The following is a 20,847-nucleotide window of genomic DNA, read 5'->3' as shown; positions in this document are numbered from 1 at the left end:
ACTTTCCAATATGCTCGGTTTATACAGAGTTTGGGGGGGCTGTTCCCCACAAAATGATTGTTTTGCCCATCATTGAGTAGCCAAACATAACTACCCTTTAAGATGCTCCAAAAGGTTCTGCTTCAGAGAAGTTCTAAAGTGTTCTAAACTCTATGTTGTGGGCTCTCTTATCTCTAATACCAACTGCTGAATTATCGAGTAGTGCTGGCATAACTCCAAATGTATTCCTTTATGTGTCAGGCCTGAATCTCTTCATATGTTAGGGAAGAGCTGCATGTACAGTAGTTTCTTTACTTGCAAGGCGTTTTTACCATCTGTTTCTATTATGGGAGTTTATGGCACAGAATACCTCAGACACTACAGTGTCTGTTTCTTTTCTGTGCTGCAGTTATATTGCTGTAGTACTTTATGAACAGAACAGTAAAACATAGAGCCTTCTTAATTCCCCCCTCCCCATATTTTTTAAAACACATTGCAGAAATTGAACGATTTTTACAGTTCATATTATTAAGATGAGAGGTGATTTGAAAGAAAATTAGGAAATTATCAGGTAATGTAAATATGACTACATGGCAGCTTTTTAAAATCCTTTAATGATATCATGATTCAGAAGGTTTTTATGTTGGTGTTTCTAGTGTTGTACTTTGGAATGTAGAATTTGGGTAATTGGAAATTTGCCTTTTTGGAGGTGGGGAGAAGATTTGTGATATTCAGAGACAGTACCCCATCCATATACATTAAAACCTTGCACCAAAGCAGGGATTCTACAAGGCCTTTGCTCAGTGGACTTTCATGAGCAATGTTTCACAGTTCCTCACATACAAAATCAAAGCATTTAGTCTTAAAGCAGCATGGTATCAATGCACTGAAACCCAATCTTATACAAATTTTAAAACCTTTCTTCAGAGAGGAGTTGTTGTTCTGCAAAGAAGGTCAGAAAGACATTTTTTGTGACTTGGATAATTATTATTTGCATTCAGCAGAGTCTTCAATGTAACCAGCATTTATATGTTTGCAGTCATCATCATTACCTATGTGCAAAGTCTGAATGGTATGGAGCTGTTACACATGTCTTAAAAAAGGAACACAACAATGAATGAACGAGGCTTATGGGCAAAGATTAGACATGTATGGATTTGGCAAAGAAATCAGATCTAGACACAAAGAAATATCCTATTTGCCTGTGGCTGGGTTGATCACATGGTGGCCATCTGGAATGTACATCAAACCTTCAACAGAATACAAGGGACCACACTTCTGCAGCACTCTCAAAAATAAATTAATATCCATGCTGTAAGTACTGCTAGAAAACGGTGATAAAGAAGAAAAAAGCCGTATCTCACATACTCCAATTGCATTCCATTTCCTGGTGTTTCTTCACTCCTCCCCGCCACCCCACATTTATATAAACATTATATGTGAAACACAGTCAGAGCAATAAAAAAATGGCAATTAGAGCCAAGTTCCAGCATTAAGACAGGAGGCAAAAAGGAAGAGAATCATTGGTCCTGATGGCCTTTTCCTGTTCTAGTTATTTTTTTAATGTTCTTCTGACCTTGATTAGACCTGCAAATTTTCATGTGAAGTCTTGATATGAATCCTATATGTAGGAAAAAATATGGGTATTACTGAACATAGGCACATACAGAGGCCCACAAGTATTTTGCCTCTGGTATTTTATCCATTTTCTGAATCACAAAGACAGCACATAATCCTGATCATCACTTTGTTGTTAAAAGTTTCAACCTCCTCCTCCAGCCCCACCCCTATAAAAAAACAACAATCCCCAAGCAGCCAACTAACCAACCAAGCTCTTTACTCAGTAATAAATCGCAGTGTTACTTGTGAAGATGCTTTTGCAGCGTGAGAACTGCTGATTGCCTGGTAATGTGACTCCCATTCCTGGAAGTATCATCTTCCCATGGTGGCACTGCAGTTCAGCACACCAACAGTCCTGCAGTTGTTTTGAAGGACCCTTGTGGCTACTTTATTCCCAGCCTACATTGTCACAATGCAAACTGGACCAGATTTTCAAGAGTGCACAGAACTCAGTAACTCCCACTGTGACAATGATGGCCAGACAGCCCTATGTGCTAAGCTCCTTTGAAAATAAGTCCCCAACTGAAGAGCTCTGATCCACAGAGACTGGCCTAAGTGGATCAGCTAACATCATAATAAGCTCTTGTCTTAAAGAGCCTGAGTAACACTCAAAATATTCTGTTTAATATGTCTAAATAATAAACAAAATGTCATATTTATTCTACCATTCTTCAATTCACAGAAAAAAGCAAATGGACTCTAGTTCACACATTTCCACCAATACGTACCCGAACTGTGCTTCACAGAGCATCTTGTAGATGTGCTGATATGGAAGGCTTGCTTTTCCCCAAATGGGAGGGAGTGATGCATCCATTAAGACATCTGTTTGGAAATCCAGATACTTTATTTTCAATCAATTCCAGCTGAAAATGAAAGACTGGCCTCTGAAACTGGCCCACTAAGGAGACCATCTTAACCATCAGTAGAAGAAAGATTCAATCAGGACAGAAGAGGTCTGATGGGAAAATAGAGGGGGTGCTGTGTGTCACAGTTCAGCAAATAAAATGCTCAGAGGGTATGTTTTAATTTACTGTTGACAGATGTAATGTTCACATCATCTGTGATTCTCCTTAAGCCATTATAAAAGGGCAGTTACAAATTCCTATATATTTGTCATTTTTCTTATCCTGAAAAACGTTTTCAGAGAACATAGTTAAAAAAAACTCTATAGGTTTTACTTGTAGCTTAGGTTTAAAAACAATGGTTCTGGCGTCCTGTTAAGATCCATACATTATTTCAGTAATAGAAATATGAATATCCTTAAATCTATACTTTTTCTCCAAATCTCAAAAACAAAACAAAACAAAAACAACAAACAACTACACCTTTCATGGATTAGGCCTCCCGACCAACTGATTTAGCTTTGTGTCAGGGAAGCCTCATTCTCTCGTTTTCCTCTTTTCTGAGTCTCAAGGAAATGCTTATTGATACTGTACTTTAAATCTTAGCCAATGGAAAGCAATCTTTCACCATTTATCGGCTCTTGACATATTTTTATGTAAACTGTTTCAAAGAGAAAAGATTCACACATGTTTTATGAAGTCCCCTAAAGTACAAATAAAAGGCATCCAAGGTTCAAAGAGTTAAATTAACCAACTGTTTCCCTCTCAACAATAAATCCCCCACCCTAAGCCCCTATTCTCTCTCAGGGCTATGCTTGATTTATGGTGTGATCCATCCCTGTTGGGAGTTGACAGTCACTTTCATTTTCTTGTATTTTTTTTCTCTCTGACTGCCAAGGTCACAAGAGAGAGGGCCCTCCAAGTTTTTTGCATTCGTCCTCCTTCACCCTTCTACTGGGTTGGCCTCATGAATCATTCCGTCTTCACATTGAACTCCTGATGCTTCTCTTCCACCAAACTGCCCGACTTCCGCAATTTTTCTTCATTCTCACTAACAATTTGGTAATGAAATATTGATTTTTAGTTAGATTCAAATAGATGTTATTAAGTTTGCATTGATAAATCGTTCCCTTTCTCAGGCTGGAAGTACCTCAGTCAAATTCTAACTGCGCTTTCATACCTGGTGATGTATTAATTTGACATATTTGTCACCCAAGCTGCATGGCTCAGAGTTAGAGGAGGGCATCTATCCTAATTGCTGCCATTTGCCAGAGAAGGTGTAATTCTAGCGGATTTGTTCCAAGGATTTTAGCCCTAAAATGAGGGCATGGTATATATTTTCTGTGGGATTTTGTTTTTTAAATGTTTCCCCTATGTGGTTCATTGACAGTCAAAAAAGTAATGGCCAATTAATTTAAATGCATTTCAGTGTGTTTTGTTAATTGAAATGTATAGCATACAGCACGAATTATATAGTTAAAGACAGAAAGGCATGTTTTTATTATTCAGTTTTTTTAAAAGATTGTCCCCAATAGAAGCTGCTGGCTGATGAACAGTTTCAAAAATATGGCCCTGAAAGGCTCAATAAAATCACCCTTCTAAGTCAGAGTTGAAGGGTAGAACAATGTAAGGAAATACACACCATGTCTGCCTTACATCAAATCTGACTCGCAAACAGAATAATTCAGGTTCCCAGCCCTCAGACTTTTGTGATCACAGATGTATGTACACATTGAAAACAGACTTCTGACTTATTGAGGACAAAAGCTGCCCACTCTGACATAGCCAAATCTTATTCTCTGCCATTGTAAAAGATGTCTACGATACTGCTTTGCAAACACCCAATTTTGAATCTCTGGTTGCATTTACACTTGGCGATAGTATGTTGTTAACAATAGCAGCACAGCCCTTTTTTGGTTAGGTCAAAGTTCAAAGAAATATTATTCCTCAGCTTAAAGCCAACAGAGACCGATAAAGGCATAATTTTATTCCTGCTCCATGGACCTTTGATTTAACAATCAGTTTCAAATTATACCCTGACCTGACTCTGTTAAAAGTTTAATTTAGGGGTTAGAGCTGCATCATTTGGACTGCAACCTGATCTCTCCTTTTATGGATGTGATTTTGCATCTGTAAAAAATTCCACTTACAAATATTATTGAGGCAGATATCTGACTAGTGTTGTAACTACTAAATTTACCCACAATGCACCGTAGGTGAAAGACATGAGGGCATGATTTTGTGTCTATACACACAGGGGCCATCTCTGAAAATGAGGCCCCAAAAGAATGTAACAGTAGCCACTAGAGTTGATGGATAAACTGACTCCTCTCAGGTAACAGGGGTACTGTCCTTTGGCATCCTGACCCATTTCCAGAGACAAGGGCCAGGAAATGAAGTCCAATTTCTTACCAATATTCCTTTTATTCTGAAAATCATTCAATGGTGAAAGAAAAGGATCAGCTTTGAAACTAGCTTTTAGAAGGCCTCACCATTGAAATCTTGGTACTTAGCTGGAGTTGATTAAAATTTAAAAAATGTAAAACTTAAACGAAGAAAAAAAAGACATTTTTTCAATTTTTTTTGCAATATTTCCCCTCAACCTTCCTTTTCCTCCTCCTCTTCTCCACCCCCTCATTTTTTGACCAGATCAAGTATTTACTGCACAAAGTACTTAAAGTTACTGTGGTATTTATAGTACTCCCCATGTTAACTACATTAAATAGGTATAAGTAACAGTGGGGTAAATGTAACATTTCCATGACATCGAAAGACTCTTTGAACCCTACACACAAATGGTTGCAAGCTGTTACATTTGGAAACAAATAGGAAAAAAGATATTGCCATTTAAAACATACTTAATTATTGAATACTGGTAGAGCTGCAACAACAAGACTGTTTAAATTACTAAGATAATGAAGGGGATGTATGAATTCTTTCCATTAATAATATAAACCAATTCTTTCTTCTTCTATTTCTCCCCATATGTACTTTCTAGAGATATTTAATGCTATAAGTAATCATCAATCCACTTCGGAAAGCCAGTGCGCTTTTTATATAGTCTCTAAAGCTGCTGCTGCCACTTTTATTGTTACTGACACCAAAGGGAACGTAAGAAACAGTCCCTCTAAGTGCATGTTATAGCGAGGTCAGCATTCAGAATACTGTTTGCAACACTCTGTCCTTATCTCACCTTATTATGGGTCAGCTATTGTAGAACATGCAGGAAGGGAGATCACCCACTGGGAAGAACCCAGTGAATTAACTAGGCTCAGTGGAAGTGTGACAGATACACTGCTAGACCATGTTATTAACTCAATCAGATAAATATGCACTTAGGGAATTTTAAAAGAGCACCGTGACTATATACCGACTGTAATGACTCCTTGGGACCATCAAGGTACAGTAGGTAAATACATATGTTAAAGTAACACAGATTATTTAGGGATCGCTCATGCCACGTTAGACCCACACTGCGGTGGTGCTGAGCTATGCTGCCCCAGGGGCACTGCAAAAGGAATTCTGCCCCTAAAGGCAGACCTTCTTCCAAGCTCAACAGTATGCAGAGAGCGCACTTCCTGCTACACCCCTTCCTCATAAACACCCCTCTCCCTGCCCTCGCATGTACAACCTGTGTTTAGGAGGAAACAGCACCATAGCCCTCTCTGCCCCTTTGGGGTGTCTTGTGCTCCATGGGGCATGTTTGACTGTGCCTGGCTGCTGATCAAACACGTAAGAGGAGGGAAGGGGAAGGGTTTCTTCTGCACCCTAATCAGGCCATTACGCAACAACACTTGTCTGGGATTAGGTATGTTTTTTCATTCAGATTATGGAGACAGATGTGTAAATATCCATTATATTTCTTTAGAATTATACACACCAACCCATTAAAAAAGGAGCTCTCCCTTGCGTAAGCCAGTAAACGCCTAATGAACTCAAGGTCTCTGGGATGTCCCAAACCTTCAAGTTCTGACAACGGAGAGCTCCACTTCTATGAAGTTTAAAAATTTTAAAGTTCTTGCCAAAGCAGGAGAGAAGCTCAGCTCTGCTGTCAGGACGTGGGTAGATCCAGTAGAGTGGCTGACACCAGAGGAACCAGCAGCTTCACTTAACTTTGAAGGCAGCTCTGCACAGATCTGCCACCTCCAATACTCCTTTCCCTGTCTGATCCAGAGTATCCTCGCTCTACCCTGCATACTGCCTGTCCTCCACACACCCTCTGTAATTCATGTTAGGATCAATTAACGTGCAGATAAGTAGGATTTACCTGATTTAGTTGTGCAGAACTTACAGGGCAAATAATATCCGATAATAATTGTTCCCCCACTAATTTTTACTAGCAGCTCATCAAGCACTTCCTGGGCCTTAGTGAGCAAAATGAGCTAAAACAACTAGAGATGACATTTTTGTTTCCTTCAGAGACAACTCTGCTACCTCAAAGTCAGCTCAGCAGCTCCAATTCTGACTGATTTTATTTATTAAATAGATGCAGGAATAATTGGTTGTATTGCTCAGGGGGTGGGGAGTGGAGGGGATGGGGAAGAGCAGCAAGATGCTTACCTTCTCTATGACATCATTTCCCTCAACATAAAACCTTCAGAGGGCTTTAGAAGGCCAGAGCAGGCATTCTACTTACCCACTCCCCCTGAAACACGCAGCTTCCCAAGGAAAAGCTAGTTCCGGGGGAAGTGGGATGGGGTGGGGAAGAGAAATCCCTAGCAGCTCAGTTTCAGGCTAGGGCACACCTACTGGGTGGGAACAGGGGCTTCCCAGACACATACTTCACCCTGGACATGTATGAGGAATCCGCTAGTTTTAGGGTCTGAACCCCACTTCTAAGTGGAGGAACCCTCCCCACAATGGAAAATCCATGAGTGGAAACTCAGGGTTTCCAATCACTGCTGTGGGGTTCGCCATGCAGAGAACACCACCACTCTATGTTCTTTGGGGGCATGATGGCATTACCAATAGTCACACAGCATATGGGACTCTACAAAGTTAAGTAGCCTGGCTATTTTCACTGATAAGCAATACAGAGCCCCAAATGATAGTGATCCAGATAAGCTATGTCTACGCTACACCCCACTGGTGGTGGCATATAGTGTACATGTAGCTACACGCCACAGTGAAAAGCAGGGTGCAATGTGTAGCTAAGCACGTCAGTGAAAGGGAGGCAGCAGGGAAAGGCTTCAGCATCTCCCCACTGCCAGAGCCTTTCACTGTGATGAGGATAGGCTGCAGCGGGGGGGAGACAGCGAGGAAATGGCAGAGCCTTTCAGAAGGGCAACTGCCCCAAGCCTTTCTCCACTTTCTCCCCCATGCCAGAGCCTTTCCCAGCTGGGAGCATCTTTTTCTGCGGAGGGGAAAGGCTCCAGCCACACAGAGACAGTGGGACACTTCATTGCTAAAAAATCGCAGGATAGATGGGGAGACACAACTTGGGTGAGTAGAGAGAGTGTACAATATGTGCTCACGTACATACACATACCCTGCTGGCATGTATTTATTCTACTTGCCTAAACCATGCCTCACTGGCTACACTGCTGTTTATGCCTGTGCGCTGGGGGCTGTGCAGGTATGTACTCTACACACGGCTGAAAGAAGTGTGCAGTATGGACATACCCGTAGGGTAGACTTTCACTTGGGTTGACAAGACCTGGGCCAGAGGGTGTTTGATGGTAAACAGCACTGGACACCCATCAGATATCAACAGAAGCATAGAATCTATCTCAGTAAAAACAGTTATGGATAAACTTAAATTCCTTGGCATTCAGCAAAGCAATTATTTCCCCAACCTTGCAATCACAACTGGAAATAAGGCAGTTTACTGTATTCTATTTTAGACATCTAATGCAAAGCAATCCAGCTTGTGAATATATCAGAAGCTATTCTAAATGGAAAGGTAAAATCTACCTGAAATGTTAAATTAAACTAAAATTTTAGCTTCTGCTTAATTCCACAACCAATACAGTTTCTTGAAGATTTTTTTCTGGAGCATGGTATGTTATTAGTGCTGTGTATAAAATATGAATCCCAATACACAATCATCATCAAAAATCATAAAATTCTGTGCCTGCCATGAAAATATTAGATGATTTATTTTGTGAAGTACATATTAAAACTAGGTATTGGAGTGGTATTTTGCCTCACTGACATCAAAAACTTTTAATGACACACAATTTCCCCTAAATTGCTATTATGTTAAGCATCTTTCCTTATTTTAAATCAGATATTTCAGATCCTATTTATAGATTAAAGATAATATTTAGATCACCATATGCTGTACAATATTTGTTCATGTACCTTGTTCAGTCTTATTTTGTATAACATATGGTTCATTCTTTATACATTGCATATTCCTAACATATTTAATATGCATATATTATTTAATACACATAGTGTGCATGCTGGATGCAGGTGAGGAGATAGGGTGTGGTTGTGGGTTTCCTGATTCTGGGACTGGCAACGCCTAAATACCTATAAAAATCTGGGACCTAACTTCCAGATCTTCAAAGATATACTTAATTTGGCAATAAGTATTTTTAAAAAAATATTTCTTCATAGGTTTTTCCAACAGCAGTAGTTTGTTGGCTGTTGCGCAGCTCATGCTAAATCTCAGTGATTCTGTGTTTTTTGATCTTGCAAAGTTTGGGTTTGTTGTTTCAGTGGAACTTTTAGGCCTGAATTTTTTGAGAGGTTAGTTACAGGATTAAATCCCAAATTAGAGTTAAGGAAAAAGTAGAAAGTTTTAAATTTACAATTCCTTGGGACTCTTGACTCTCATCTATACAATGGAAATGCACAGGTAACTACCAGACAACTGTACAGTTATTTTCTCAATGGCTGTTAATTACTCAAATATTTGTACCCTGACTGACTGGGAGCCATTAATAGGCCAATCAGAACAGAAGGATTTGTACACCGATTCTAGTTATTTCTGAACAAATGAACGGTTGATATTAAAATCCCTCCTGTGTATTGGCTGCCTTTAGACATTCTCATTCAAATATTCATAACCAATGTGGTTGCGTTAGGAGCTCACTCCATTCCATCCTGTCACCACACACACACACACACACACACAAACACACACACACACACACACACACACACAGAGCCTTGGTCCTCTCAATTCACCTGCTCAGTTAATTAATATCAAAGGCGAAGAACTCAGGATACATTTGGCTCAGAATACAATGATTACATCTTGGATAAGAAAAACTAACTAACTAACTATTTAGTAGATCTATATCTAATTTCATTTTGTCAAGCTCAATGAGACTGCATCTTTAGATGTGCATGTTTCACTGATTTCAGTGGGTGTCTGGCACATACGTCTAAGAACAGAATTTGACTCTTGTGGCCCAACCTAATAGTTCCGTGTGTGTCAAATTCCCAGTGAAATCAATGTGAGTTTTGCCTGCAAGAGGAATGGAAAGTATTTAATTCTAAAACAGTACATCCTTATAAATAAGGGGTCAATCCAAAGGCTCCATGAGTGTCTCCATTCTGAAAGGGACAGGTGAACAACAGGACAGCATGCTACCTTCCCAGAGCCAAGACACAACATGTCACTCTAAGGTTGGATGGGCTTCTGAAGCCGATGGGCCAGGATCCATTGGTGATGGTTCACACCAGCATTAATGACACTGTGTTGTTGGATATCTCACAGCTAATTTCAGGGAACTCAGAAGCATGCTGAAGAAGGATGTCCAAGCAATCTTCCCTGAAATCCTTCCTGTCCCATGAGCAAAGGAAGACAGAAGGCAGAAGATTCTGGAAGTGAATTACTGGCTTGTAAGTGGTGCAGAGTTTTGGTTTTGTGCAACACTGGTCTACCTTCTGTGGGGAATGGGGGCTGTATAGTTTGAATGGCCTTCACCTCAGCAGAAGGGGAACCAGACCCCTGAGGGACAAGTTAGCTAGAGTAGTCAGGAGGGGGTTAAACTAATAGCAAAGGGGGAGAGGGAAAATAGGAAAAATATGAGCACTCAGCATAAAATAGAGATGGGACAATATTCAAGAAACCAAAGGACATGGAGAAATAGATCCTGAATTGCCTATAAACCAATGCTAAAAACCTAGGCAACAAACAAGAGGAATTTGAATTACTCATTTATGAGCAAAAATTCAATCTAATTGATATTACTGAAACCTCATGGGATGAGTCCCATGACTCCAATGTTAAAGTCAATGGTTATAACCTATTTAGAAAGGTTCAAGTGGTCAAAAGGGGCATTACCTGTTTTCAAGTCACTGGTAACTTGGAAGAAAATGATCTTGAATTCTTATGGATCAATATCCTAACAGATATAGTTCAAGATGAGAGACTAACTGATGTCTGCTACAGATCACCACATCACACTAGGGAACAGGATGACTGCTTACTTAAACACCAACCTACAATGTGAGTTGGGGGTGGGGGATGCGATCATGGACGACTTCGATTTTAATGACATATGCAGGAGTTCTAATACTGCCAGTACTAAAACATCCTTGGAATTTATAAACATTATAGATAGCAATTTCCTAACTCAAAACATGTTGCAGCCAACACGGGGGAGGTTTTTATTAGACCTTGTCCTAACAAATAAAAAGGAACTGATCACAGAACTAAAAATTAATGGTAGTTTAGGTACAAGTGATCATCACTTGATCACATTTATAATGTGCAAGCAGAATGAAGTCCAGACCAATAATGTATATAGTTGGTGCTTTAATAAGGCCAATTTCACAAAACTGAAAACAATTATGAGCCAAATCAGCTATGAGGGAAGACTTTAACCAGAAAAATTGCAATGATAATTGGAATCATTTAAAAACAACTTGCTGGATGCCCAAAAAGTGTCTAGAGGAAGAAGGTCATACTGGTTAAAAACCAACCTGGCTTAGGGGGGAAGTGGTAGGACATGTAAATATATATATATATATAAAAGTGGTAGGACATGTTTATATATATATAAAACAAATGGGAGAAAGGGCAAGTTGATAGCTAGGAATATAAATCAGAAGTTAGGAATTGTAGAAAATTGATAAAGGAAGCCCAGGTACATGAGAAGAAATCTATGGCCAACAGACTTAAGGACGATAAGAAATTTTAAGATATATTAGGAACAAAAAGCATCTTTACAATGGCATTGGTCTGTTATTAGAAGGAAATGGTAGAATTATAAATAATAATGCAGAAGTGTTCAATAAATATGTCTGTTCTGTATTGGGGGGGGAACGTGATGATATAGTCTCTCATGGTGATGATGAACACTCTTTCCATTCCATTAGCATATCTGGAGGATGTTAAACAGAAGCTACTAAAGTCAGACATTTTTAAATGTGCTGATCCAGATAACGTTCATTCAAGAGTTTTAAAAGAGCTGGCTGAGGTGATATTAATCTTTATTTTCAACAAGTCTTGGAGAAGTTCAGAAGACGGGATGAAAGCTAATATGGCAATTTTAAAAAAAGTAGATGAGATGCCCTGGGTAATTATAGGCCTGTAAGCCTGACATTGATCCCAGGCAAGATAATGAAGCAGCTGATGTTGTACTCTATTAATAAAGAACTAAAGGAGGGTAATGAAATTAATGCAAATAAATACAGGTTTACAGTCTGTGACAGACTATACACCATTTTCACCACTTTCACAAGACTGCAGTACTTTTTGTACAAAGTATGGCTTGTGAGGTATCATTGGAAAACCCATAATCTGCTGAACATTATTGTCCTGGTAAAGTATGTGTATCAACACTGTATGTAAAGTTATAATCTTCTACTGTATAAACTGCTGTAATACGTTCCAGAATAGAAAAGCAGGCTTAAACCAGTTTTCAAAGACAAAGACACACTGGCATCCAAACCAGGTGTTAATGGACTATCACCTCCTTAATTGGCCATTCTCTGTCAGGTATGAACAAGAAATTTGCATTTCATCACAAGGACCATTCAAACTTCATGTTCACAAAAGACTCATGATTCAGCAAAGATGAATCTAACACAAGAAAATAAATATAAAGGGGGGGGGACACTTTGACCTCATTCTCCCCCTCCATCTCTGCTAATGAAATCAACTCTTAAAGAACTGAACTGGGGCAGGGGGGAGGGAGTCCTAGCTGAAGTAAGCCAGTACAGACTGCTGTAAGCTTATGGTGAGAGAAACTTTTTGCTTTTACGTTCACTTAGCTTATTAAGTTAGGTATTTAGCTTGTGGATTTTTTTTTTAAATCCGTAACCAGTCCTTACCTTATGCGTCGTTACTTGTAGTCTTGCTTTTCTTTCTGTAGTTGATAAACTCATTTCACTGTTTTAGCTAACCAGTGTTTGTGTGTGGGAGACTCCATTTGGGATAACAAAGCTGGTGCATATAATTTTCCATTGATGAAATGACGGACTTGATATGAGCTTGCATTGTTCATGGTGCTGGGCAATACAAGATGCACATTTCTGGGGAAAGTCTGGGACTAGAGAATCTGCTGCTGTTCTTCTGCAGTGTAATTCACAAGTGGCTAGTTAGTAACACTCAATACAGTGCAGCGGGGAGCAAGTTACTTGGTCAGGCTGTTCACCAGTAAAGCAGGGTAAAAAAAAAGCATCCCAGGTCAGAGAACTGAGGAGACACAGCTATTCAGCAGTCCAGACTGTACCCTGGGGAATGCCACAATATCAAACTAATTTGATTTTTTTATGAGATAACAAGTTTGGTTGATAAAGATATAGTGTTGATGTAAGATATTTAGACTTTTGTAAGGCATTTGACTTGGTATCACACAACATTTTGATTAAAAAAAATAAAATATATTAACATGGCACACATTAAGTGGATTAAAAATTGGCTAACTGATAAATATCAAAATGTAATTGTAAATGGGGACTCATCATCAAACAGCTGTGTTTTCAGTAGGTCCCTCAGGGGTTGGATATTGCCCCATTCTATTTAACACTTTTATCAGTGCCCTGGAAGAAAACATAAAATCATCACTGATAAAATTTGCAGCTGACACAAAATTTGAGGGAGTGATAAATAATGAAGATGACGGGTCACTGATTCAAAGCAATTTGGATCACTTGGTAAACTGGGTGCAAGCAAACATAATGTATTTTAAGATGTTAAATGTAAATGTATACATCTAGGAACAAAGAATGTAGGCTGAATGTTCACAATGAGGGACTCTATCCTGTGAAGCAATGACTCTGAAAAAGATTTGGGTGGATAATCAGCTGAACATGAGTTCCCAGTGTGATGCTCTGGCTAAAAGAGCTAATGTGATCCCAGGACGAACAAACAGGAGAATCTGGAGTAGGAGTAGAGAGGGTATTCTACCTCTGTATTTGGCACTGGTGTGACTGCTATGGGAATACTGAGCGCTGTTCTGGTGCCCCCAAATCAAGAAGAATGTTGATAAATGGGAGAAGGTTCAGAGAAGAGCCACAAGAGTGATTAGAGTATTAGAAAACATGACTTATAGTGATGGACTCAGGGAGCTCAATCTATTTAGTTTAAAGAGAAGGTTAAGGGATGACTTGATAACAATCTATAAGTAACAACATGGGGAACAAATATTTAACAATGGGCTCTTCAATCTAGCAGAGAAAGGTATAGCAAGAACCAATGGTTGGAAGCTACACAAATTCAGAATGGAAATAAGGCATAATTTTTTAATGGTGAGAGTAATTAGCCTTGGAACAATTTACCAATGGTCATGGTGGATTCTTCATCACTAACAATTTTTAAATTAAGATTGGATATTTTTCTAAAATGTCTGCCTTGAGGAATTATTTTGGTGAACTTTCATGGCCTGTGTTATACAGGAGGTCAGCCTAGATGATCATAATGGTCCCTTTTGGCCTTGGAATCTATTAACTTCAAAGGGACCTGGATTCAGCCCTAACACTAGAGGTGGGGGAGGGAAAAATACCCTGGAAATCATATAAAAATATATGCCTATCGAAAATGTATGACACTTATACCATCAAAAAAAAGCCAAGTGAACAATCTGTGATCTTAACAAGCTACATTTCTACCAGGAATGGGGAGAAAACAAGTAAACATTTCTTCTAGCTTTAACTATTCTAGCATGTAAAAAGTACCTTCAGTTATCTGTAGGGAGTTTGGAAGGAAGAGCCAGGACAAGACACAGACACCATCATGAAAAATTATTAAGGGTTTGGGTGGGAACTGAAAGAAAGAAAGATACACAAACCTGATTAGGAAAAGAAATTATGCCACAATACATGTATAGGCATGTGAATGGGTGGCAGGTTCCTCTAAGATGAAAAAAATAACCTAAGGTTATATCTCGCTTTGAGTTCCTATGCTAGCATCCACAAAACTGGAAACCTGTTTGCCAGGGCTACAAGCAAGGAGCTGATAAAAGAATATTTTTTCAGTTACATTCTTCTTGTTTTCCTTGGCTCCTGAAGTCACTACGTAAGGCACAACTCGCCAAAAATCGGACTAAGTGTAGGGATTTTTCAAGCCACTTTTCTGTCCCACATTGATACCTAGTTATGCTTTCAGAACAGATAGATAAGATGATCATTCTCTAAAGACCCAACCTCAATGAAAATGTAGGTGCATGGAAATATAGTAAAGTGCTTTGAAATCTACAGACAAAAAGTGTTATATAAAAGCTAGGTATTGTTTTTGTGATTATTTACCAAAAAACCCCAACAAATTTGACACAGTAAACAATTGTATAGAAGAGATTAGACAACTGAATCTCTCTCTTACTGACTCCATGTGATTAAAAAGAAGCAGGAGCAGAGGTGTGGGAAAATAGCTCTGCCGCTCTCTTTGTCCATATTGTGTTCCAGATGTAGCGGAGAGAGTGCGCTCATGACTTCAGTTGCTATCCACCAGGAATTAGCAGCAATCTACACATACATGAAAATGTCTAGATTCCTTATTTTAAAGGAAAATATTTAAACTCTGTGGATATGCAATGAGACACATTCTGCTAACTACTGTACACTTTGCCTAGAAATTGCAAGTGAATAAGACCAGCTTTTGCTAAAGTAAAAAAAATGCACCAAGACAACAAAACCCAACTGAATTGTGATTTATAGTAAATCTGTGACATTTTTATGTTTCTCAAACCAATAATGCAAGAAGAAACAGCAGACAGTGAGCCCTTGGCACTGGTATTGACTTCAAGGTCAGTGGAGCACAGAAACCTATTGGTTACTGATAAAATGGCCTCTCCTCCACCCAGCTGCTTCTGGTTTTCAAAAGAGAACTCATTGGAAATGTGCAGGTGTTTGATATTTTGATGGTATTTAGCTCCCTATTGCAGTTGATAGAATAATTATTTTGTTTAAACTTTTCAAAATCAACAGAATTTCTTCCGTTGAGTCTGGAATTGCCTTATTTAGTATCGAGACTCAAGAAGGTAGGTTAACAGCCTTTAACAACTCCCATTAGTTATTCATGTCTACATAGGAGTCTTATTCTTAAATCAAAAATGGTATTTCCATTATTATTATTTTAACTCATATGTAAGGATAATATGATTGTGTCTGTAAGTAAGTGCCATGCTGAATTTAATCATGCTATTTATTTGCTTTGAATTATTCTGTGTTCGTTTTTTCTGTACTCTTAGGCATCGATAAAGTGGCTCTGACTATTACAGTAAATTAAATGCACTTTAAAAGATTATCTCTTACATTTGTCATAACAAGAATTTACATTGATGTTTTTTCTCTCTCTTTAAATGGGAATAAAGAACTCATATACATTTTCTAATTTATCATGGAGTATTTATTACATGAAGAAGGGCTTCTTGTCTAATCACAACTCATTAAAATCAGAGATTATTCACAATTATTTACCATGGTAAGAGACCATCCTGTCAGGAAGGGGAAAAAGGAATTTTTGTTAAAAAATTAAAGAATTTTCACTGCTTCTCCTTCTAAAAATATTTTAAAATGGAAAACTATCAAATTTAACATATAGGAAATACAAAATCTTCACAGGATAGAGAAAGCTATCTTGAAGCTGTATGAAGGATAAAGCAGAGTGAAATGTGCAGTACATCTTTAAAATCTACAGTGGGTAAAAAAGCAGAACTGGATCAACACAAAAGGGAAGGTAAATTCCTTCAACCCTTTATTCTTTACACAATAGATTATTCCTATTTATACCTTGCTACAAGCTGTATGTGGGGTTCATGGTTGCCTTTGTATAGTCTCATATAGGGTGACCAGACAGCAAGTGTGAAAATCAGGACAGGGGATGGGGAGGTAATAGGTGCCTACATAAGACAAAGCCCCAAATGTCAGGACTGTCCCTATAAAATCGAAACATCTGGTCACCGAAGCCTCATACCACAGTGCCTAATGGCTATCACAATTATTGTTACCTGAAGTAGGCAATCTTCTAATGTACATAGTGTATATGCATGTTCTTCATACAGCTTTAAAGATAGGGCCATCTGAATCTTAGTTGTTAAATATTGCATTCAGTCGCCTAATTGCGTTTTTTGCTTCAGATATGTGGCATTTTCCACATGTTTAGCAGTGGAGCAGACATTTGTTTGGACTATATGCCTCTGTGTACTTTTTTAATGTAATAAAATTGACAGATGACTTCTTTTTGCAACAGGTTTGGTAGAAGAAAATGGTTTTTTTTTTTTCCTTGATGGCTGTTTAGACAGCAGTCTTAAAAAATGACTAGTCACTAAAATTCCTCATGCTCATTTCATATTGTGTTGATCCATATTAAATTCATGACAACAAAAAAGCAACTTGAGGCACTTTTGGAAATGACCACTCTTTAGTGCTTCTCTCCTCCAGGCTTGATAGGCCCAGAGTCCATAAAGCTGCCTGCTGTCTTGTGTCATGAAAAGAAACAGCTTTGCCTGGGAATGCCATTACTGTGTAATGAGGCATGCAGCAAAATATACCTTCAGCAGCCACTTGATGAAGGCTTGCTGACACACCAGACCAGACAGAAATGTTTTTTTGTGTGTTCTTCCTTATTTTGTCCATCAATCACATCATTAGTCAAAGCAGACAGCCTTGTCAGCTGGGCACAGATGCAGACTGGCAGGCGATCAGTGGACAGGTGTTAGAGCTTTCCCAAAACAAGATCTTGAAATGAGAAAAGGAGTGAAGACCTTGTTTCAAGGGCTGGAATGTCAATAAAAAAAAAACACCATGAGGGGGAAAGTTCAGAAGGGGTGCTCAGAGCAACTGCATGAATACTTTGGAAAAAGTTAAGAGAACCTGCCGCTTAATATCTGTCCACATTAGTGGATATCTATGGATTGCAGCAATGTCCAGCATTTGCTGTTTTGAAAACAGTCTAAAGAATATTGTGTAAACAATACTGTACTTCCATTTCATTAGGAAAATCCTTCATGGCATATGGATTTATTTGTCTGAAGTTTCTGTCATTAAGCTGAGACACTAATGCCTGACGAGCATATATTCTTTCAGTCTGACGTTCAAAATGGCAGAGAGCTACATGAGGGATCTCACTTTCATTATAAGAACCAAAACATAAACACTCTGAGATACCTCCCAACTGTCCCTGATTACAAGGAGTGCTAATCATGTCGAGTGAAATCCTGCAATCCTCAGACCTTACTCAGGCAAAACTCCTAACAACTTTGATGGGAGTCTTGCCTGATTAATGATTTGGACCCATGAGCCTTACTTTATGAGCATCTGGCACTGAGGTCCATGAGTATTTTCCGGAGACATTTTTCTGACATAAACATCGCTGTCGCAGGAGTAGCGAGGGAATCCCAGGGTTGCGTAGGATGCTGTTAGATTTTAACTCCATGCCAGGCAAACCTGGGGTCCTTTCTGCTATTACAGCAGCAAGGTTAATATCAGAAGCACTGTTCCAGGAACCAGAGACTGTAGAACATATTGGTTACATTAAAGCAATAAATCCCACCCAATTTAGGTTTCCATAACTACTTCTTCCTTCCTCTTCCTGTGTGGGCCTTTGCCCCACATTTGGGTCTTAGGAAAAACAGCAGAGGACAGGTATGACGTTAAATGAGTAACTGCTAGTTTTTTAGTTGAGTACATCAATAACACATGTAGGATTTTAAATGAGGGTGGGACCAGTGTGCAATAAGTAGTATACCTGTATGTTCTATATGAATTTATAGTGAATGAAGCACAGTGAATGGCAAATATCTAGTGCTCACAAGCTGATCTTTGAGATCCTGGCTGCCTTGCAAAGTGGTCAATTTTATCACGTTGTTTGTGTCTTAGATCAACTTTTGACGAATAAATATTATCAACTGACTAGATCATTAGTCATTATAGTGTACCAGTAGTTTTTCAAGCAAGCAAGAATAGAAAAAAGAATATTCCCCACTAGCTATAATTATAGATCGAGTAGCAAATAGCCTCCGTTATATGTGGATATTAGAAAAAAAATATTTGAACATACTGAGGCAGAGTTTTAGGTATGGTCTTCTGGTCTAGTAAGGGGTTCTTACCTTTCTGCTGGTGGGATGCATGGCCATGCAACAGTTTCATTCTGGCATCTTGGGTAGTTTGGTGATTTTCCTCTCTAGAAAGGTAAGAAAATCCCCCTCTTCTTACCAGGATCCAGTATCTTCCCCTTGATGCTGGTGAGTGATGGGTGGGGCATCTTCCTACCTTCTCTATGACTGCTAAATAAAAGAGGGTGCCCATTACTAGGCCTGAAGCCAATTCCAGTTCTGTCATCCCAGGATACGTCTTTCTCCTCGCTCCACCAAAGGTCTAACCTTTAACCCCTTATTCAAGTTCATTACTGTTGATGCAGAGCCAGTATCAGTAGTCATTTACACCCTCTCCAACCTAAGGGATAAAGAATTTCTTGGTCATCTGCCTCTTCAGGTCACAAACAAATTACCTCTCCCAACAGTTCCTGCTTCTTCAGGACTCTGTCTTTAGGACTCTTCATCAGTCTCCTTTCTAGGCTTCTCTCTGCAGGTCCTATTCAGACCACAGATCCACCCATAACTGACTACTGTCTCTCCCCTACTGGGATTCCAGAGCTCCTGCCTTTTCACAGTCTCTTCCCCTAAGTCGATTCCTTCCCCTGCTCTATAGCGTAGCCTGGCCCTTTTTTGTGCTCTCTCAAAAGAAGAACCACTGTAGGTCCTTCTCCCTTCCTAATGTCACTCTCACAAAACAAATAGGAGCACCTTAATTTCCCTGCCCCCTTGCCCAGTATGCAATGCAGTCTGTGGGTCTCTGGGTACTAGATATGTCATCATTCCTTGATTCTGAGCTGAACTGGGATCAAGGCTGCGCCTGGCCTGCAGCCTCCTGAAAACACGCCCAGTCACAATTCTCTTTCCTTGGCAGCAGATACCATTTCTGGTTGTTGGATTAGAGCAGCAGTTCTCAAACTGTGGGTCAGGACCCTAAAATGGGGTCATCAGGGTTGGCTTAGACTTGCTGGGGCCCAGGGCCGATGCCCAAGCCCTACCTTCCAGGGCCGAAGCCGAAGCCTGAGGACTTCAGCCCTGGGCAGTGGGACTCAGGTGACAGGGCTTTGGCTTTGTTCCCCTCTCCCGGGGCGGCAGAGCTTGGGCGGGCTCAGACTTCAGGACCCCATCCTGGGATCATGTAGTAATTTTTGTTGTCAGAAGGGGATTGCAGTGTAATGAAGTTTGAGAACCCCTGGATTAATGTATTGACTAAAAAGGAGTGCCTGCGCTTCAGAAAAGCATCCACTGCTCATTGCACTAGTTCCACCAGAACCCATATACGTAGGTCCATTGAAATCCACCCGTATGGCTTGTAACTTGATCAGCATTTTCTCTCTTACTCCTCTTCCCGGCATAAAATGCATTTCTGTAAACTGGAGGAAGTCTTCTCTTGCCGTTATTGTGTGAATACCTTCAGCGAAGGATCTTTTGTTTCCTTCCCTTCCCACCCCAGTCTACGGTTTCATCTGCTATCACACTCACAAACTCTGAATTGTGGTTGACTTCAATAAATGTAGCAGTTATTTCCTGACCAATACACCTAATTAGATATTTTTGAACAGCTTTGCTTGTCATCTATATTTTAGATCATTCTCCACCTCCTTGTCACCAAATGCTTGATAAGTCTCATGGTGGATCCCATAATTCTGAGCCAAGTTATTCCCCCAAACCTAGTTCAAATAGAGCTCCCACGGGGTCCAAGAGCAAGTTCTGCTGATATAATTGAATCCATTTCCCTCAGTCTCATTAGAACTGATTTGGTCAAACTAAATACAAATATCAACTCTTCTACTAGGGCTCAGTCCTGCTCCCACTGAAACCAATGGCAAACTTCCAGTAGCTTCAATGTTGCAGGTTCAAGCTTTTAGTTCCTCTTTAGAAGTTCTATACCAGCTCTGCATTCATGTTGTGATTGCCTCCTTGGCTGTGATCTGAAAGTATTTCCACCACTTTAAAGAATTCTTTGCTTA

The sequence above is a fragment of the Chelonia mydas genome, chromosome 12 (genome assembly GCF_015237465.2).
Source record: "Chelonia mydas isolate rCheMyd1 chromosome 12, rCheMyd1.pri.v2, whole genome shotgun sequence".
Taxonomy (NCBI): domain Eukaryota; kingdom Metazoa; phylum Chordata; order Testudines; family Cheloniidae; genus Chelonia; species Chelonia mydas.
The sequence above is the reverse complement of the archived record's forward strand: the minus strand, read 5'-3'. Positions refer to the sequence as shown.